Source organism: Ursus arctos, unplaced genomic scaffold (assembly GCF_023065955.2).
Source record: "Ursus arctos isolate Adak ecotype North America unplaced genomic scaffold, UrsArc2.0 scaffold_4, whole genome shotgun sequence".
Classification (NCBI taxonomy): domain Eukaryota; kingdom Metazoa; phylum Chordata; class Mammalia; order Carnivora; family Ursidae; genus Ursus; species Ursus arctos.
The window spans coordinates 68,926,300-68,945,674 of record NW_026623056.1 but is presented as its reverse complement, the minus strand read 5'-3'; the positions used below and the strand labels follow the sequence as shown (position 1 = coordinate 68,945,674).

Sequence of the window (19,375 nt, the reverse complement as noted above, 5' to 3'; positions counted from 1 at the left end):
TTAATATACTACTCAAACCAAAATAGTTTTTCAATAAAATTTTATTTGAAATCATTTTGCTAGAGAACTTAGTCCTTCAATATATCTTAGAAATTTTAACTCAATTTTAGACATGACATCCAAAGAAAATTAGTAACTAGTTAGTGTATTTCCACTCATCACGCTACCATACTTTATTAAAAAATACAGTTCTGATCTGCTGTTAGGACATTCTTAATTGGTTGAGTTTTACTGAAGATAAGGAATTTATGGTGTCTTCCCATAAGATCAAAGACAAGCATTTATAAAATCAGTGTATGGAGAATATGAGTGCCATCTGTGTTCCCAGGATGGAAGTAAGCAAACTTCTTTATAAAGATCAAAAGCATAACCTTAGACTTATAATCACGATGATCTCATCAAAAGAGTCAAGTCAGCACAAGTTGGCTGTAAGAATGTAAAATAGCAGCCAATCACATTAACTTTAAAAATAATACAATGCGTTCTATATGTAGAGCCAACTTGGAGAGAGATGCAAAAATAATAAATGAAAAAGCAACTTGTCAGTCTCCTGATGTGACTCATTCTTTAAAAAAAAAAAAACCTTAAGCCACTTTAATAAGTGTGGAAATTATTCATAGTATAATCAACATCAAGAAACCACTGTTTATGTCTCTGTCTACACAATGACAAGCATCCAGATGACAAAATAAGATGCAGTTAATCATCACAATAACTAAATATCTGGCTGCTTTTGTGCCCACAAATTCAATGCTTAAAATTTCAGTGTCTGTATTTGGGATTCCAAAAGAGCAATTCTTGAACTCTTTAACAATGATCATGTTTATAAGATATGAGAATCATACGATTTTCAAAGGTGCCACTTTCGGATTACCCAGTGCATGAATCTATTTCCAAAGGATACTTTTTGAGCATAGCTGTGATCGATCTCAGTTATATTGACCTCCAAAAAAGGTTAGCAGTGCATCCATTGCGGAATAAAACACTTAATACCTCAGTTTTTAAAACTTGTTGTTTTAAATTAAGATTGTTTATTAAAGGTGTACTTGATGGGGGGAAAAACCCATAATAAATCATGACATCTAAACACCCAATGGAACAGAAAAACTTCAAGCAGATTAATCACCTAAAGAGAAATATTCTATTAGAAAAACAGCCACAGGTTTTACCAACTGTTAACACGATGCTCTATAATTACTATTATTTGTTATTCTATATAGAAGGAATAACAGAAAACTTGAAAAGGAAAACAAAAACCTTTCATCTGAGAAGTTGTCACCAAGAATCTAGAATTATCTGTCTTTGCGTAATGATTTTCATCTAAATAAAAATTGTTTTTAACATCCAGGATGAATAAGAGAGAAACATTCTACTCAAGCCATGATAGATGGCCAGAATTATACTAAATCTGTGATTAATAAGATAGTTATCAAATTGTATCTCATAATATACATGCAGTGAAGTAAAAAATTTATTCACTCTACAGGACTGATGTGCAAAGGAAACATGGCTTCTTTACTTTAAAAGTTATCTAATTTTCTTCATATGCCGATCCCATTTGGGTGATTAGGGATAGGAAGGGGAAATTAAATTTGCCAACTTATCACATTCCTTTATAGTTTCAATAGTCTCTTTTGAGCTATTTCCCCTGTGGTAAACACAATAATGGCCCTCCAAAAATGTCCACAGACTAATACCCAGAACCTATGAATATGTTACCTTACATGGCAAAGGGGAATTAAAGTTGTTGATAGAATTAAGGTTGCTAATCAGCCAATCTTCAAATAGGGACATTATCCTAGATCATCTGCCTTGGCCCAAAGTAATCACAAGGGCCCTTACAAGTGGAAGAGGGAAGCATAAGGAAAGGGTTAGAGATGTGACTACAGAAGAATCATATGAGAGAGGCAACACTGTTGACTTTTAAGGTGAATAGGGAAGAAAAGCAGCCTTTAGAGGCTGGAAAAGAAAAGAAAAAGCGACACAGCTCTGCCAATAATTTGATTTTAGCCTGGCGATACCTATTTTGGGTTTCCAATCTCAAGAACTATAAGATAACATATTTGTGTTGTTTTAAGCCACTAAATTTGTGTCCATTTGTTCCAGTAGCAATAGGAAACCAATAAATGCTATCTTTTGAGTAAATGAAGGTTTTACGTTAACTGTGCTTCCCCTCCAAAATGATGGGGAAGAGATGGACTTATAGATCTTATGATTCTGAGGAATGGGAACTGTGTCCTTGATGATCTCTTCTTCGAATGTGTGCCTTGTCTGATTTCTGGACTCCTACGTAGGGTTCGCTGAGGTAACATAGCTGATTATTCTGGGCCTGTTGGAGCATTGCATTGGCTCTCAAAGCTGAAATCCATACATTTTAGCATGTTACCCTGGTCTTAATACCCTCATGCTATGTCGCCTCTTAAATCTACCTTCAGGCTTCTTTGGAAGATCAGCCCTCTCAACCTCCGTGCATGTACCTATCAGGGCATGTGAAATGTCTGGATCCTCTATAAACTGTGTGGTCATAATGAACCTCCTCCATATTGTTCTGACATGATTCTTAACATGACTCTGAGCATTGAAAGGGGATTACAATGTTCTCAATTCATGTCCAGTCAATCCCTATGCCATGGGAAGGCTACCCCACCCCCCACCATGGAATCACCAAATTTATCTGGTGGTATATTGAATAAAAACTCCCCTTGGGACTTCAGCCCAGAGAAAGGAAAGCAAGAGCATACACATATACACTTGCTTCTTCTTCCATTTGTTTTCTTCTCCTACACTCACCCATGTCAGAAAGATTGGTATTTTTTGTTCTCACATGATAGATTTCCTTTTACATCATATCCTCTTCCTTCATGAGGTGGCACCCATAAATCCTCCTTTCACTGAGTCCAAATGGTAAAAGGGCTGTAGAGGAATATGGCAAATATGATTTCAAGGGATAAAAATGTACTTTTTTATTATTTCAAAATATTATGACCATGGACTACTGGTTAAAACGATAAATTTGATCTCAACATCTTACTAACACTACAGAAAACATATTCTTTTTTCTCTGTGGGGGTGGCAGAGAGAACAAAGGAGGAAAACAAAACAAAAATTTGAAAGGTAGAAACAGAATAAGATTTTGAGAAGTGGAACAACATCTGGAAAGATGGATAACTGGTGACTGACTTCCCAGACTGAGGAAAACTAGTTCCTAAGCCAGCAATAGATAGAACCAGAAACCATATCAAGAAAGTTTCAAGAATCAGAAGCACCAGATATTTGGGACATGGCAATAGAGAAGGGTAGTATTAAGAAAATTATTAGAATATATTGACAAAGAATTTAAATCCCTACATCTCATCCACTACTCCATGTTTATAGGCAAATTACCCCCCACTCCCAACCTCCCTCACTACAGCAGAAGACTGAGGTTTATTATCTAAAGCTTTATTATCTAAAACAGAGTTGACACAGTTGATGGTAGAGTTCTCATACTCTAAACAGAATCTTTAAATTAATACATGCATTCTAGATATTGAGACTCTTCCCACACTACTTTCTTCCCTAACTAGGTTGGCTCTCAAAATCCTAGCTTCTGCATCTTCTTTTCTCAGCAAACTGACTAAGCAAGAAAAACTAAAGTAAAATAAACATAGAATGTAGAAGTGATGGCTAGCTATACAACAAAAATTATCATCTGCTTCCATAGTATAGATTTGTCCCTATGAGGTGGATGCCATGCAAGAAACTGTAATTCCCATCACCCTCTAAATGTATATGCAAAATGATGGTGATGGGATATGAGTGGAATCAATGTGTACCTCCTCTTGGCCTGGCAGGTCCATAAAACCTTGTCATAGAGTTTTTCTTTATGTTATTTTCCCTTTTAAGCTGTTTGAAATGTAGATGACCTCCAGGGTGATCATGAACATCACATATTAAAGAGGACAAAGCCTCTGTTGGTCCAGAGCACTAAATGACGGTGTGTAGAAGGGATGCTCTCCAACATGATTATCTACAAAAAATAATTTTTTATGTGTATTTCAATCATTGAACACTTTGGATCTACTGCGTCTATTAAGAGTAGTATGCTATAGCAAAAATCTTAATATAAGTAATATATACAACAATTATACCAGCCATATTACATATAGTGAAACTTATTCATAAGCCTCATTCGTGCACTCAGAGCCTCTAGCAACTTTGTAGTCCTTATCTCTTAATCTTAAGTTAAAATGAGATATAGAGGACACTGACAATATAACATGGAAATTAGAGAAAAAAAAAAGGAACAAGAAAAGAGGCAAAATGGAGGCAATAAGACTACGTCACTTAAAGCTTTTTAAAAGATTCTCATTAAGGCTACAAAATATTTCAGAAATATGAAAAACTTTCTCCATGAGAGAGTAGAAGATGTTACAAAAAGAATCTAAATAACCAAAAAAAGTTACCAACACTTCACTTAAATTCATGATAATAAAAATGGAAAACTAATAAGAAATTAGAAGTTAAACTTGAGAAGAGTCTTTCACAAAGTACAGAAAAAAGACAAATCTACAACAGAAGAGAAACTATGAAAAGTTAAAAAAGAGTCTTAGAAAGTGCAAAATTTAAACAATAGAGAAGTTTATGGAAAGAGAAGTAAAGATAATGAAGAAAGAAAATCATTAATGATATAATCAAGGAAATATTCTGGAACTAGAGAACACAAGTTCCCAGAAAGAGTTCCCTAACTGCCCGGCAAAATAAATGAATATAGATTCACACCATGGCATATTAGTACATAATTTCCAATCGCTTGGGACAGGAACTTCTAGCTCTGGCAATGGATGGAGTGGCTGACGTTAAATGCTCCTCCTAAAAACAATTATAAATTTGAACAGAATATAAAAATTACCCCTTGAGAGCACTGGAGTACAACCAACATACACACGAATTGTGTGCGTGTGTGTATGATGCTATAATCCTTGAGAAAAGGGAAGCATATACTAAGAGGTGTCCTTGTTCACCCCAGCTTCTTTTTTATGTGTCTTTCTCAATGTGTGCTGCAGGAGATTTGAGCCCAAGCAGAAAACAATAGTCTTACTGGCTAACAAGATATAATTCAAGGTTAGAGCTGATAGAGCACTGAAACTTGAGAGGCATGAGCACAGAGAGGGAAAAAAAATAGATTAAAGAGTTTCAAAATCCATGTGTGATCGCCTTTCCAGTCATTGACTGACATCTGGGCTGAGTAGGAGCATGTGCAAGGTGAGAATTCAAGAAATCTAGCAAAAAACAGCAGTTGGGAAACTGAAAATCTAAACAGCTACTTCAGTTAATGAGTGATGATGGTAAGACGGAGATAGGAGTTCAAATCTCACTAAGATGTAGAATTTGCTGAGCTTTCTATTCAGCCCTCTGATGGCTCATTCCCCAGGGAGTTTGATCTCATCCTGAGGTTACAAGCCATGACCTAGAACTGAGGGCTTTTTCTAGTATTAAGGGTAGAAATAAAATATAACAACGCTAATAAACCCTAAAGCTAAACTTGTAGTAGACCATGTTGATCCATCATTCTATTTTTCACCCCAAATTTCTTGTATCCAATAAAAACTTACAATGCATGTTTTTAAAAATACAGGACAAATTTATGGAGAAATAATAAAAAAAAGAAACAGAAAACAGAAAAGACCCACAATTGATTCAGGTATGGAATCAACAGACAGGTGCTCTAAAATAATGATAACTGATGCTTTCATGAAATTAGAGGAAATATGGAGAATGTCACCAAAGACAAGGCATCCATTAAAAAGGGATTACAATGGAAATAGCAGAACTGAGAAAACAAAAAAACTAAAATAAAGAATAAATTTATATTTAATAAAATATTAGAAACAATAGACCAGAAGATCAGTGAACTGGAAGACGGATCTGAAGGAAAGAAAGGATAAAGAGGAAAAAGACACAGGAGACACCGTAAATGTCTAAGATAAGTGTTATAGGGTTCCAGAAAGTAGGAAGAATGAGAATGGGGCAGAAGCATTATGTGAAAACATTCTGGCCAAGTATTTTCTAAACTGATGGAAGAAACCAACTCATAAATTCAAAAAACCATACAAAAGTAAGCATAAAAAAATACACACAGGTACATCATAGTCTAACCATGAAAACCAAGAAAACACTTTCAGTGCAGCACCAATAAGAATTACAGCTGACTTTTCAATTGAAATAATGAAGACCAGAAGACAATGGAACACACATTCAAAGTGCTGAAAGAAAGAGGGGAATGACTGCCAAACTAAAATTCTACATGTGGCGAATACATCCCTCAAAAAAATGAAAGCAAATTAACAAACTAAACATACCAAAGACTTTGACACTAGCATATGTGTATTAGTAGAAATACTAATGAGCCCCCTTCAGATAAAGGAAAATAATCACTGATGAAAGTACCAGTGAGAGTAATATGTGAGTAATTATAAAAGATTAGTGACTGTTAAATACAACAACAATAATAATGGCTTGTGGAATTTGAAACATTTGTAAAGTAAAATATATGCCAATATATAGGTTAGAGGGCATAAATAGAATTAAACTATGATGAGATTCTTGTTTCAATGTGGAAAGTGGTAAAAGTACTAAACTCATGTAGACTGTAATAATTCAGTGATGATATTGTAATATGTGGGAAAACCTCAAAAACATTAATGTAAGAATGTATAACTTAAAAGGTTAATCAAAAGATAAATAAAATTAAAAATCCTGATTAATCCAGAGAAAGGCAAAAGAAGAAATGATAAACAAATAGAACTAGAAGACAACTGCAAGATTAATTTAAAACCAATTATATCATTAATGTATATTTACTAATATTCAAGATTCAACATGGTATATGCTGTTTGTGAGTCACAAACTTTAAATGTAAGCATGGATACAAATTGAAAGTAAAAGGATGGAGAAAGGCACCCCAAAACAGTACAGTAAAAAAAAAAAAAAAAAAAAAAAAAACAGTGAGACTATAATGAAACAAAGTAAAACTCAAAGGAGACAAATAAGACATTTCACAAGAATAAATAGGTTAATTCAATAGGAAGATATCATGGTAGTAAATTTATATCAATCTAGTATCTTAGTTTCATAATATTTATTAAATGCAAAGAATTGAAAGAAGAAATCGATGAATGCAAAATTAGAGATGGTAATTTTAATATACTTTTTCAGAAGGATTTGAGCTTTCATTAAAAGAAGTTAGAAAATAAAAATAATCTCAAATGAAAGTAGAAATATAAATAATTAATCAATGAAACAAAAAGCAGTCATGAAATTGGGAAACTCAGTTAAGAAACAAGTCTTCAAGAATATTTTAAAATTTGCCAATTTTATCAAGCCCTCACAATACTGACCATGAAAAAAAAATCATAATACCCCTATCAGCATTAATAAAGGGAATATAGATACAGACACTAAAGTCATTAAAACTGTATAAAGAGAATATTAGAAATAGCATTATGTCTATGACTTGGAAAACATATGTGCAATATATACATAGAGGTCATATTTGAAATATATAAAGAACTCTATAAGTAAATAAGGAAAAATAAAAGCAGCCTGATTAAAAATGGAAAATAGAATGGAATAAGCAATTTATAGAAGAGGGTATCTACATGACCAATAAACATATGAATATTGCTCAGCATCATTTCCTATTAAGGATATAAAAATTAAAACCACGATGAGATACTACTACAAATTCACCACAATGGCTGACAAATTCAAGTGTTTTCAAGAATGTGAACCAATGAAGACTATGGTACTTTGCTGGCTGAGGTATAAATAGGTACACCCACTTTGAAAAACTGCCAAAGATCTACTAAATATAAATATATATTTATCTAATGCTCCAATAATTCTATCTCAAGGTGTATACTCAAATGAAAAAGATATGTATGTCTACCAGAAGACAAGTACAAAAATATTTGGGAAATAACCCAAATGTTAATTGGCAGAATAATGGACAAAATAATTCTACTACACAGCAATAAAAACAAATGAACTTTGTCCATGTTCAACAATGCAGATAAAATGTTGAGCCAAAGGAGTCAGTCACAATATATATATATATATATATATATATATATATATATATATAGTGTGGTTCAGTCATATGAAGTTCAATAACAAGTACAATTCGGCAATCGTGATAGAGATCAGAATGATGTTTACTTTTGGTGGAGAAGGATATTAACTAAAAAGGGACACAAGGAGACTTTTTGGGCTCAGTAAATGTTTTATATCTGAATTTGGATGGTAGTTACACAGATGTGTACAAGTGTGAAAACTTATCAAGATGTATACTTTTTGAGATAGGCCAGTGATGGGTATTAAGGAGGGCACGTATTGCATGGAGCACTGGGTGTTATACACAAACAATGAATCATGGAACACTACATCAAAAACTAATGATGTGCTGTATGGTGACTAACATAACATAATAAAAAATTTAAAAAAAGAAGATGTGTACTTTTTATGGCCCTTCAAATTATCTTCTCCATGAGGGGGAATGAAGGAAAAGACCACCCATTTTGTAGAAGGTGGAGATCCTGGCAACGGGGAAGACCAGATCAATAGGCTCATTAGAAGGATGAACTAAGGTCTCTACCCTCATTATTTTTTGTAATCTGGTCAGTTAATAAATAACTACTCTCAAATGGAAAAAAAAATAGATGTACACTTTAGATTCAGCAATCTACTATACATGTGTTCCACCCGAATAGAAATCTTTTTAAAATAGTGGAAGACAAGTTTCACCAAAATGAAAGGAAAACAAAACAAAAAGGATAATATGAGATAATATGAGTTGGGGAACTCAACATGGAAGAGAGGTCAAGGAAATCTCAGAGGGTAAGTGAAGGAAAATCCCACGTGACAGTTGTTCGCCACATAAGGAGTCGACAAGGCAGATTTCAAGCAGTACGACACGACAGGTAAAGAAGATGAAGGCTATCCCAGAGATCTCCCCTGCCACTGCCCTATATTCTTTTCTTATACTTAAGACATAATGTCAGGTTGAACTCTGTCTTGACATGGGTTGGTGAAGATTCTGGTTTCCCTTCTAGGCCCTGTTGCCTTTTAGGCTGAATGTCCTTGTTCAACCCCAAGCACTATCCTGCTTTGACATTCTGCTGAGAACCAAGAGCCTCTTTTGAGCTTACAAGAAGATGACTCCTTTTACCACACCCCTAGTTCGTATCCCTGAAAGGTGTTCAGTAGCTGAATCATGAGTAGCTTCTTACAGGATGAGAACAACAAAAAATCTTTTAATTTTTTGAAGTCATAATTTGTTACATTTAATAAAATACAATCCTTACTTTTGTAATCTTAATACTAGCCAGTAAAAACTTGCAGCAAATAAAGTGTAACATCATGTTTAGAAATGCTGCAATTCATAAGTGAATATGGACATGAAACATAAAATAAATTATATACACTTCTTTATTCTTATTAATCTTAACATTTTCTGTGAAATAGAACAAGATTTTGAGCACATTGATGACTGCTTCAAAAGCGTTACAAGATTATACCATCTTGAACCGTCTAAATGACAAATCACAACCAAATAACATTCAAACGTTAAAAGATGAGGTAGTTATCTACAATAGAAAAAACATCAACAAAATACCCTTAAGTGTTAGAAATCAAAAGCAGACCTCAGAACTTGTAAGCAGAATTCCACTTGTTCATGTGCATACTGTATTCATAAGCATAAGTTTAAAAATATCTGGGAGGATACCCACCAACATGTTGAGTGGCCATTCCTTGATAAAAGAGTTGGGGAAGAATGAGGACTTCTTTCTTCACTGTATTTTTTATACTAAACATAACCAAATAAAATATTAAAAAAAAAATAAATGACACTAAGCAAATGCATTAGTAAGGTAGATGATGCCAAATGTGGCTTACCCATTATTTCCCTACATTCTTCCAGGTGGTTAAGATCATGTAGACAGTTCCTCACAGTTAGTATTTAAGAAGAGTTAAAATTTGTAGCATCCCTTTTCTCATGGGGTTATAGATATTATAGTCCTTTCCCACATTTATTTCTCCCTAAAATAGCGATGAGTATTTCTGAGGTGGAAATTAAATACAATAAATAGTAAAGTAATATAATGGGGAAAGTATAGGCATGGAGAGGAAGCATGGATTTGAGTCTTGGCTTCTCTGCTCTGAGATAAAATGTATTCACTTACAGAACAGAGAGAATCAAACCTGGTTTGGAATGTTGTTGTAACAATGAAATGAAGTAACATGTTAAAATATCTTCCTTGGTATGCAGCACAAAATATGTACTTGATGTCTGTCTTCTCCCTTAGTCTCCTGATAATCAATATCTTATTCTAAATAGCTCTTAGAATAAAATCATTTTTTTCTATTCAGATGATTCAAAATTTTGAAGATAAATATGCCATGGTGATGCAGAAGTAAGAAAAAAAGCTGGAAACTTTAAAAAATCCTTCTTAGAATTAAAAGAGAGAGAGAGAGATGAACTGGTCCCTTCCATGAATTACTGTAAGACAGATTTTGGTCAGGAGAATGTTGTGTCTTTGGCTCTTGCGTTGATGCCTCCACCAATGTTAGGGAAAATGTATGATTTTCACCTGACTCCACAAAGTAGAATTTGGCCAAAGATTGTCTTACAACAGATATGGATTTAGACTCTTCAAGGATTTAGTTTTGGTGTTTTTTAGTTGCTTATTTTAGTCAGAAGCTGGTGATTAAACACCCATCCAAGTATCTAAATCAGCAGCCACCAGTATGTAACCAAACCCTCCTTTTTCAGGTCTTCAGACTCTGGCCTAGACTAGATGAAGGTGGTAGCATTAGATACAGAGCAGATATAATTATAGTGGTGTTTCACCTGCTGGCACTTGCTGCTGAAAATCTGGTTCTTGCTCTTTGCACATGTAAAAGGACCCATGGTTTAGGCAACATGCCCACTTCTAGCAACAGCTGTTCAGGCTGCCTTGTTTGAAGTGATGAGAAATAGTACCCCTGAACTTTCCTCTTCGTTGGGAGAGGAGAACCTTCATCTTTCTCCTTCACTGGGATGTGCCAAGAGCAGAAAGTGTTCCACTTTCATAAGCTTGTCTCTGTCTAAAAGACTTCTTTTCCAAAGAGAAAAGCCCGTGCTTTACTCTCTGCACACCCAGAACATCGACTTTTTATCAGCTAGATTAACTTTCCTTTCAGGTCTCTCTCCAGGAAGCATCTCCACATTAAGGAAGACTATCAAAAAGCGAAGTTCCTGAATATATCACCTTGAAGTTTCTTTGAGTTGCCTTCAAGAGTCACAACAAAGACTTTGCTCCTTTTAAGATCCAATAAGAAAACTCGTATCTTTTCCTAAACCCTGGTTAAAACAACGGTCTTCAGTGTTCCTCATTCTAAGCAAGGTCACTTCAATAAATCCCAGCTCTGCTACAGTCCAGAGAAAAATGTTACATCTACAGGTGTATGTGCATACCCTCATCAGAACACAACATCTATGTAATTGACAATGTTTCTCTTTTTGCCTCTGACGTCAGAGAAGAGTCAAACAAAAGTTGCCGTGCACCTGTTGTTGGCACCTGCTCTGCTGCAGTCACTTGGGTCTTTGTACTTTCAAATGTCCCCCGTGCACGGTGCCTTAACCTCTAATCTCCCAAGTCTTTTCTTAAACAGACGGAGGGCTTTATTATTTCCTTTTGCCACTACAACAAATTTTGTGGCTTAAATCAACACAAATTTATCATTTTATAGTTTCGGAAGTTCAGAATGGTCTCAGTGAGCTAAAATCGAGGTGTTGGCAGGGCTTCTTTGTCCTGAAAGGTCCAGGGGAATATGTGTTTCCTTGCCTTTTCCAGCTTCTACAGGGCCACCCACATTCCCTACCGCATGGCCTCCTCTTCCATCTTCAAAGCAAAGAAGATTTCATCTCCTTGGCCATTCTTCCCTAATCACATCTCCCTCAGACCCTGAAACCTTCTACCCCCTTCTTGGTCCCAACCAGTTAGTCCAGGATGATGTCAGCATCTGCTGATTAGCATCCTTAATTCCATCTGCGATCATAATTCACCTGTGTCATACAATGTAACATGTCTCCAGGTTCTGGGAATTGGGACATGGACACATTTCTGGAGACCCATTATTCAGTCCACCATAGAGGACAAGTCTTCAATTAACAATGGAGAATTAATATTCTGAGTTGGGGAATTAGTTAGTTTAGGGTCAAGAGTAATAATCAAGATTCCCACCGAAAAAATGGGTAGCATTTGAGGTGAGATTACCAGACAGAAGTCATCTGTCCACGGGTATGGGAATGGAGGGTATATTCAGACAGACAACAGGAGAGGCCTGGGAAGCAGATCATCAGGCCTATCAGAAAGGGCCAGGAAGTCAAATTCCAAGCCATTTCCCTCGTCTTCCTCCTCCATGAGACCCAAAAGTTTTTTTCTCTGGCCACAGCTCTCTCACTGGCCTTGACCCTAGATTTCATGACTTGATTGGCTTATGCTGGATGGAGGAAGTGCGTGCAAATACTAACTATGCATCTGAACAAGCCTTACCCCCACAGCATAGGTAGCTCCATGACAGCTGTGCACCATTAGTTACCCAGGGCTCAACTGAATCTAAGTACTCAGGCTACCAGATTAGAGTATTTATTCATTTACCAATGGCTCAGGACTGCCGAATCCAAATATAGAAAGAATTTAAATAGATCTGGGGACCAAAAGCATGGATGTCACTGAAAATACATGGCAGGCTATTGATGGGCTTGATATTTAGTCCCTTCTCTTGCGTAAGTACGGCAGTTTCCTTTAGTAAAAATCTGTCACAAACATGCAGCTTAAAACAACAGAGTTTTGGTCGGGCTGGTTCCTTTTGGAAGCTCCCTGGAGAGATGCCATTGCCTTGTATTCTCCAGCATCTGGAGTCTACCTGCATTCTACGGGTCTTCACTCCTTCCTCCAGCTACCAGCACTTCACTTCTACCACCCATCTCCTTCTTTGAACTGGCAGCACTCTTTTGAGGGCCCTTGTGATTCCACTGGGCCCATCTAGATAACCCAGGATAACCCTCCCCTCTGCAGATTGGTAATCACATCAGCGAAATCGCTTTTGTCAGATAAAGTAGCATATTTGTAGGTTGTAAAAATTAAGACATGAATATCTTTCAGGGTAGGAGACATTACTCTACTTCCCATGGTAAAATAATTCTGATTGTCACCTTAGTACATGGTCAGATGGGATAAAAACCACATATCACAGTCTCCTTTGTAATTAGGTATGACCATGATGAAAGTGATAAGATATAAACTGAAGTATTGTGTGAAAATTGTAGGAAGTGCGCCTAACAAAAACCAGTATGCTCCATTGCCTTCTTCCATCCTGATGATTGGAATGCAAATACAGTGGTTGAAATATCAGTAGCCATCTGGTATCAAAGCGGAAACCCTTGACAATGGAAGCCACATATAGTGGAACAATGAGATAGGAGGAATTTGGGGCTCTTTTGGAATACCAAAACAAGCCTGAACTGACCTCTTAAATGTGAGACATCTTGAATGTGAGAGAGAAATATATTTCTATGATTATTTGGAGTTTCCTATTATGCATAGCCAGATTTAATGCTAACTAATACAAATATATTTTTGCATTATATGGATTAGTATTAAACTTTCATCTTTTAGAAAATTTCTACACTGGCTCTATGTATACAAAATATTTTTCGTAACAGAGGGATTTTGTTATAATGATAGCTAATGTGTTTATACGTAAGGAACCAAAAGGAAGTCTCTAGATAAAGATGGATTTAGGAAGATTAAATATAAATTTCTATCATTGGTTAATTTCCTTTTTACTACTCCTTTTTCCTTTGCAAAAATCCTAACAAATTTACAACTTGAAAGGATCGGTCTAAAGGCTAGCACCAACTACTGACCAAACAACAATGCCAATTCAGAAAGGCACATTTAAGGATCTTTGCATAGGTCTTCTGTGTCCCTGATAAGGACCAGTATAATTCGGTTTTTGAATCTGTGGGCTTAAAAACAAAGCTATTATTTAAAAATTTTAAAAGAACAAGCATACCAGCAATGCTATATATTTTTATCTTTTTTTATAATAATTTTTTATTATGTTATGTTAGTCACCATACAGTATATCCTTAGTTTTTGATGCAATGTTCCATGATTCATTATTTGCGTATAACACGCAGGGCACCATGCCATATGTTCCCTCCTTAATACCCATCACCTGCCTATCCCAGTCCCCCATCCCCCTCCCCTCTGAAGCCCTCAGTTTGTTTCTCAGAGTCCACAGTCTCTCATGGTTCATTCCCCTTCTGTTTACCCCCCCTTCATTCTTCCTTTCCTTCTCCTACCAATCTTCCTGCTATTTCTTATGTTCCATAAATGAATCAAACCATATGATAATTGTCTTTCTCTGCTTGACTTATTTCACTTAACAATCTCCTCCAGTCCCGTCCATGTTGCTGCAAATGTTGGGTAATCGTTCTTTCTGATGGCTGAGTAATATTCCATTGTATATATGGGCCACATCTTCTTCATCCAGTCATCTGGAAGAAGGGTATCTCGGCTCCTTCCACAATTTAACTATTATGGACAATGCTGCTATGAACACTGGGGTGCACATGGCCCTTCTCTTCACTGCATATGTATCTTTGGGGTAAATACCCAGTAGTGCAATTGTTGGATCATAGGGTAGCTCAATTTTTAATTTTTTAAGGGACCTCCACACTGTTTTCCAGAGTGGCTATACCAACTTGCATTCCCACCAACAGTGTAAGAGGGATCCCCTTTCTCCACATCCTCTCCAACATTTGTTTTTTCTTGCCTTGTCAATTTTTGCCATTCTAACTGATGTAAGGTGGTATCTCAATGTGGTTTTGATTTGAATTTCCCTGTTGGCTAATGATTTTGAACATTTTTTCATGTGTCTGTTAGCCATTTGTATGTCTTCATTGGAAAAGTGTCTGTTCATATCTTCTGCCCATTTCCCTAGCAGGTTGTTGAATATATACTGCCTCTAGCATTTTACACTCCATTTATGAGCCCATAAAAAGAAAAATCCTATATTTGAACATGTCAACATAGTAAACATGCATTACCATATAGAATTTCTCAAGCCAATTATTTCTATATTTAGTACACACACACACACACATACACACAACACTTCACTGAAATATGTATTTTCCCCATATCAAATACAAGTGTATAATGGAAACCTTTCTGCTATGTATTTATCCCATCTCTACTCATTCCAGTATTACTGAAGAGAGAACAGCTGGCTACCATCTTCTTAACATTTAATTTGTATATCTGCATATAACAGACATATTTCATACATGTGAATATATGTATTGATAGTAATAGTATTTGTGAAAGCTGTACTTTTGCTTCCATATAAATAAATTCTTCAAATATTACACCTACATATGAATAAAATGTTAAAGGTGAACAATATGGGATATAATATTTAGGAGAAAACATAATAAAATATCATAATTCATAGAAACAAACTTAGAGACAAGATGATTAAAAGCACAAGAAAAAAAATCATTGAATGTTACAAATGGACTTGCATAAATCCTAACATTTGACTATTTTGCATCTCCATTAATTATACCAGGGAAAACAGATATATAAAATGAGTAATAAGGGAGCATATACTGACAGCTTCCAACATGCAAAGAAATGATGCTCTGAAAGCTTCTCTGTAAGTAGATCGCCGGAATCTCAGAACTTATTTTCATTGTTTTCTTTCCAATGTTGAATCATAAAAATTCTAAGCTTTCAACAAAGTTGAAAGAATTTCACAATGAATAAGTGTCTCCTCCCCCACCTAGATTATCTCATTAATGTTTATTATAGTCACTATAGCATATATCTCAAAATAATTAAATAATTACATTTTCCTTCCGATGGCAGGCTGCTGTTCTAGGTCACATAAATTGAATGAAGCTAACAGCACGGCAAGAATTTACATTAGGTTGTTTAACCTTCTCCAAGAGAGAGTTTAAGTGGTGGTGGTGCATTTGTGTGATAGAAAACTGGGAAACGTAAGAAAGTAGAAGAGATGGGCCATCCATAACTATATCAGCAAACATAACCACTGCAAATACTTACAAAGCATTTGAAACGTTTTTATTTTGCTTTACATAGAACTAATTTTTTATATAATCGCGATTATGTTTGGTAATTTTCGTAAGATTTACATATAACTTCTGCTCTCATTTTAAATACAGTGTATTAACAACATATTGAAGGCTAATAGCCTCTTGAATGCTTGTCCAAAACTTACTTAACCATTACTGAACCATTACTTAATTCCCTTGTAATGCACCATTTGGGTGGTTTTCATTTCTTACTATCATAAAAATGCTGCAGTGAATTATTTTGCGCTTCAATTTTTCTCCCTCATCCGGTTTTTCTTAGATTCAGAAGTGAAATTACTGTTCTAGTAGGAGAAAAAATTATTCTTATTTACCCAATTCATATAATGCATTAATAAACACTCCATTTTTTATCTATTTGTAAACTTCCACTTTTGATATCAAAGGATGAAAAAAACCAATAACATCCATCTTCTGATATTTAAGATATGTCTCTTTTAGGGCACATATGGCATGGTGCACTGGGTGTTATACGCAAATAAGGAATCATGGAACATTACATTAAAAACTAAGGATATACTGTATTGTGACTAACATACATAATAAAAAATTATTATTTAAAAAAAAGATATGTCTCTTTCCCATTTCAACAAAAATGTTCTATTTCATACTTCTTTACAGGAGGAGGGCTAGTAATCCAAAAATATAGTATGTTTTTGAAGTATACAGAGAAAAAAATCTGGAAGGAGTATCTGTTGCCACAGATGGAGATGGAAAGATAGGAATACGACCACTCTCTACACTGGAGAGCCATCCATATATCACAAGAGATACATTAAGGTAACCTGTACTCAACAACACTGCTGTGTGTTTCAATTTGACTTGGTGCTCATAAGCTATTAAAATTATGGAAAATAAAAACATCAAAAACTTTAAAGTAATTTATGGCAGCTTTTAAGTTGCTGTTTTAAGTTGCTGTTTTAAGTTGCTGCAGTGTGAGAGTTGTGTTAAGAGTAAAAAGAGGAATGATTTAAAGACGATAGGAAATAAATTATTGGGTGAGAAATACAGTAGTCCTCTCTTATCTGTGGAAGATACTTTCTAAGATCCCCAGGAGATGCCTGAAGCCGCGGGTACTACTGAACCCAATATATACTATTGGACCTGTGATAAAGTTTAATTAGTAATTAGGCACAGGATGAGATTAACATTACTAATAAGATAGAACAATTATAACAATATACTGTAGTAAATGTTATGTGAATCTGGTCTCTCGCTCAGAATATCTTATACTGTACTCACATTCCTTCTTGTGGTGATGTGGACGACAGCCTGCCTACGTGATGAGATGGAGTGCGTCTACTTATTCAAAGTAGATGTTCGGAAGCAGCAGACGCTACTCTGGCCTCCTGACCAGGAGCCCAAAGGAGGATCATCTGCTTTCAGACTTGGTTGACTGGGGTAACTAAACCCAAACCAAAGAAAGCGAAACTGCGAAAGCGAAAGCTCAGATAAGGGGGACTAAGGGTAAAAGTGAGAGGAAGTGTCTGGCAGATTCAACACCAGAGGAAGCAGTACATTCACAACCAAAGGACAGAAACCTCAAAACCTCTCTGTTACACATCGTAAGACTGTTACATCATTATGATTGTTGCCTCGGAATGTGCAAAGGTTTGTACCAGTGATTAAAAACCTTGTTGTCTGTACAATGGAGGAAGAGTTCTTCAAACTCATTAATAAAAAGCATTCTCAGTCCTAAACACGTTTATCCAATTCCAAGGTCTTAAAGCAACTTTTGGAAATCCTTTCAGTGATAATCATTAGAGAAACGGAAAGCTTACTTTATACTGGCTCACAGGGAAAGATGTCCCACCCAGTGTCACAACTGCAGGCTCCATATAGAATACTGCTTCATAAAACGTTACATTAAGGCCTGCACACTGCCTGCTTACATCTGTCCCCAGCCCCAAGACACATCATTTGAACTCAACCATCACTACCTAAAATCTAAATTTTAAAAAATTGTGACTATATCACATTGATGGGCAGCTAACCTCCTTCTCCGTGTGCTACATTTCCCCATTCTTAATGGAAATTCTCATCGATTACTTAATCTTGTTGTGCTTTTGCTAAGTGAATTAATATGCTTAGGATGTTAAATTGAAGGATCCCTGTTCATCTGCTTTAACTTTATATTTTCACCAGGTTGACAGATTAATTTCTAAGATAAAACCATTAGCAATAGTCTCCTCCCTGCTATTAAACATGACATATGAAATGAAAATAATTTGAAACAGCTGGAGCAAGACTTTCCAGGATAATACTTAAGGACTATGCCAAGTGAAACATGAATCCATATTATTATGCTGGAATAAGTTTTGCTATACAATACAAAGTTCGACATAACTTTTAGAGAATTGTCACGTATCACTGGAATGGAATGTACAGCAATGGAAAGGAGTGACAGGTCTCCACTGACCCTAGCCAACTACAGAAAAGAAGAGACTAGAAACTCAGGAGAAGTGACTAAAAGGATAATAAAAAGATATTTGATACACTTTCATTATAACTGCTTTTTGCTACAAATCATTGCTATTTGTCGAATGTCAATCAAATTTTAGTTTTCATATTTAGAAATCACTCAAAGTACTATCTTAAGTCAAAGAAGTATTAGAAGTTCATTTCCTAACATAAATTTTTACAAACCAATTGGACTCTTTAAAAGGAAGTGCTGACTGGAGGAGATAATGCTAAGTGAAATAAGTCAAGCAGAGAAAGACAACTATCATATGATTTCTCTCATCTATGGAACATAAGAACTAGGATGATCGGTAGGGGAAGAAAGGGATAAAGAAAGGGGGGGTAATCAGAAGGGGGAATGAAACATGAGAGACTATGGACTATGAGAAACAAACTGAGGACTTCAGAGGGGAGGGGGGTGGGGGAATGGGATAGACCGGTGATGGGTAGTAAGGAGGGCACGTATTGCATGGTGCACTGGGTGTTATACACAACTAATGAATCATCGAGCCTTACATCGGAAACCGGGGATGTACTGTATGGTGACTAACATAATATAATAAAAAATCATTTAAAAAAAAATAAAAAAATAAAAAAATAAAAGGAAGTGCTGAGTCCTTGAACCTTAGAGTTGGTGAAAAAATACTGAAGTATTTACAGACAAATTGATATGATTGATACTTAAGATTTGCTTATTTCAAATAA

At 35.5% G+C, this 19,375-nt stretch overlaps 1 long non-coding RNA gene across 1 annotated transcript in view; it reads right to left on the bottom strand.

Annotated features, from left to right (window-relative positions):
- The window catches only part of LOC123000463 (uncharacterized), a 31,660-nt gene extending 14,054 nt beyond the window's left edge, over positions 1–17,606 (bottom strand). The window contains exon 1 of the long non-coding RNA XR_007188743.2: positions 17,453–17,606. This is a non-coding gene — a long non-coding RNA (uncharacterized LOC123000463). The remainder of the gene's footprint in view (positions 1–17,452) is intronic.
- Between the last annotated feature and the right edge of the window lie 1,769 nt (positions 17,607–19,375).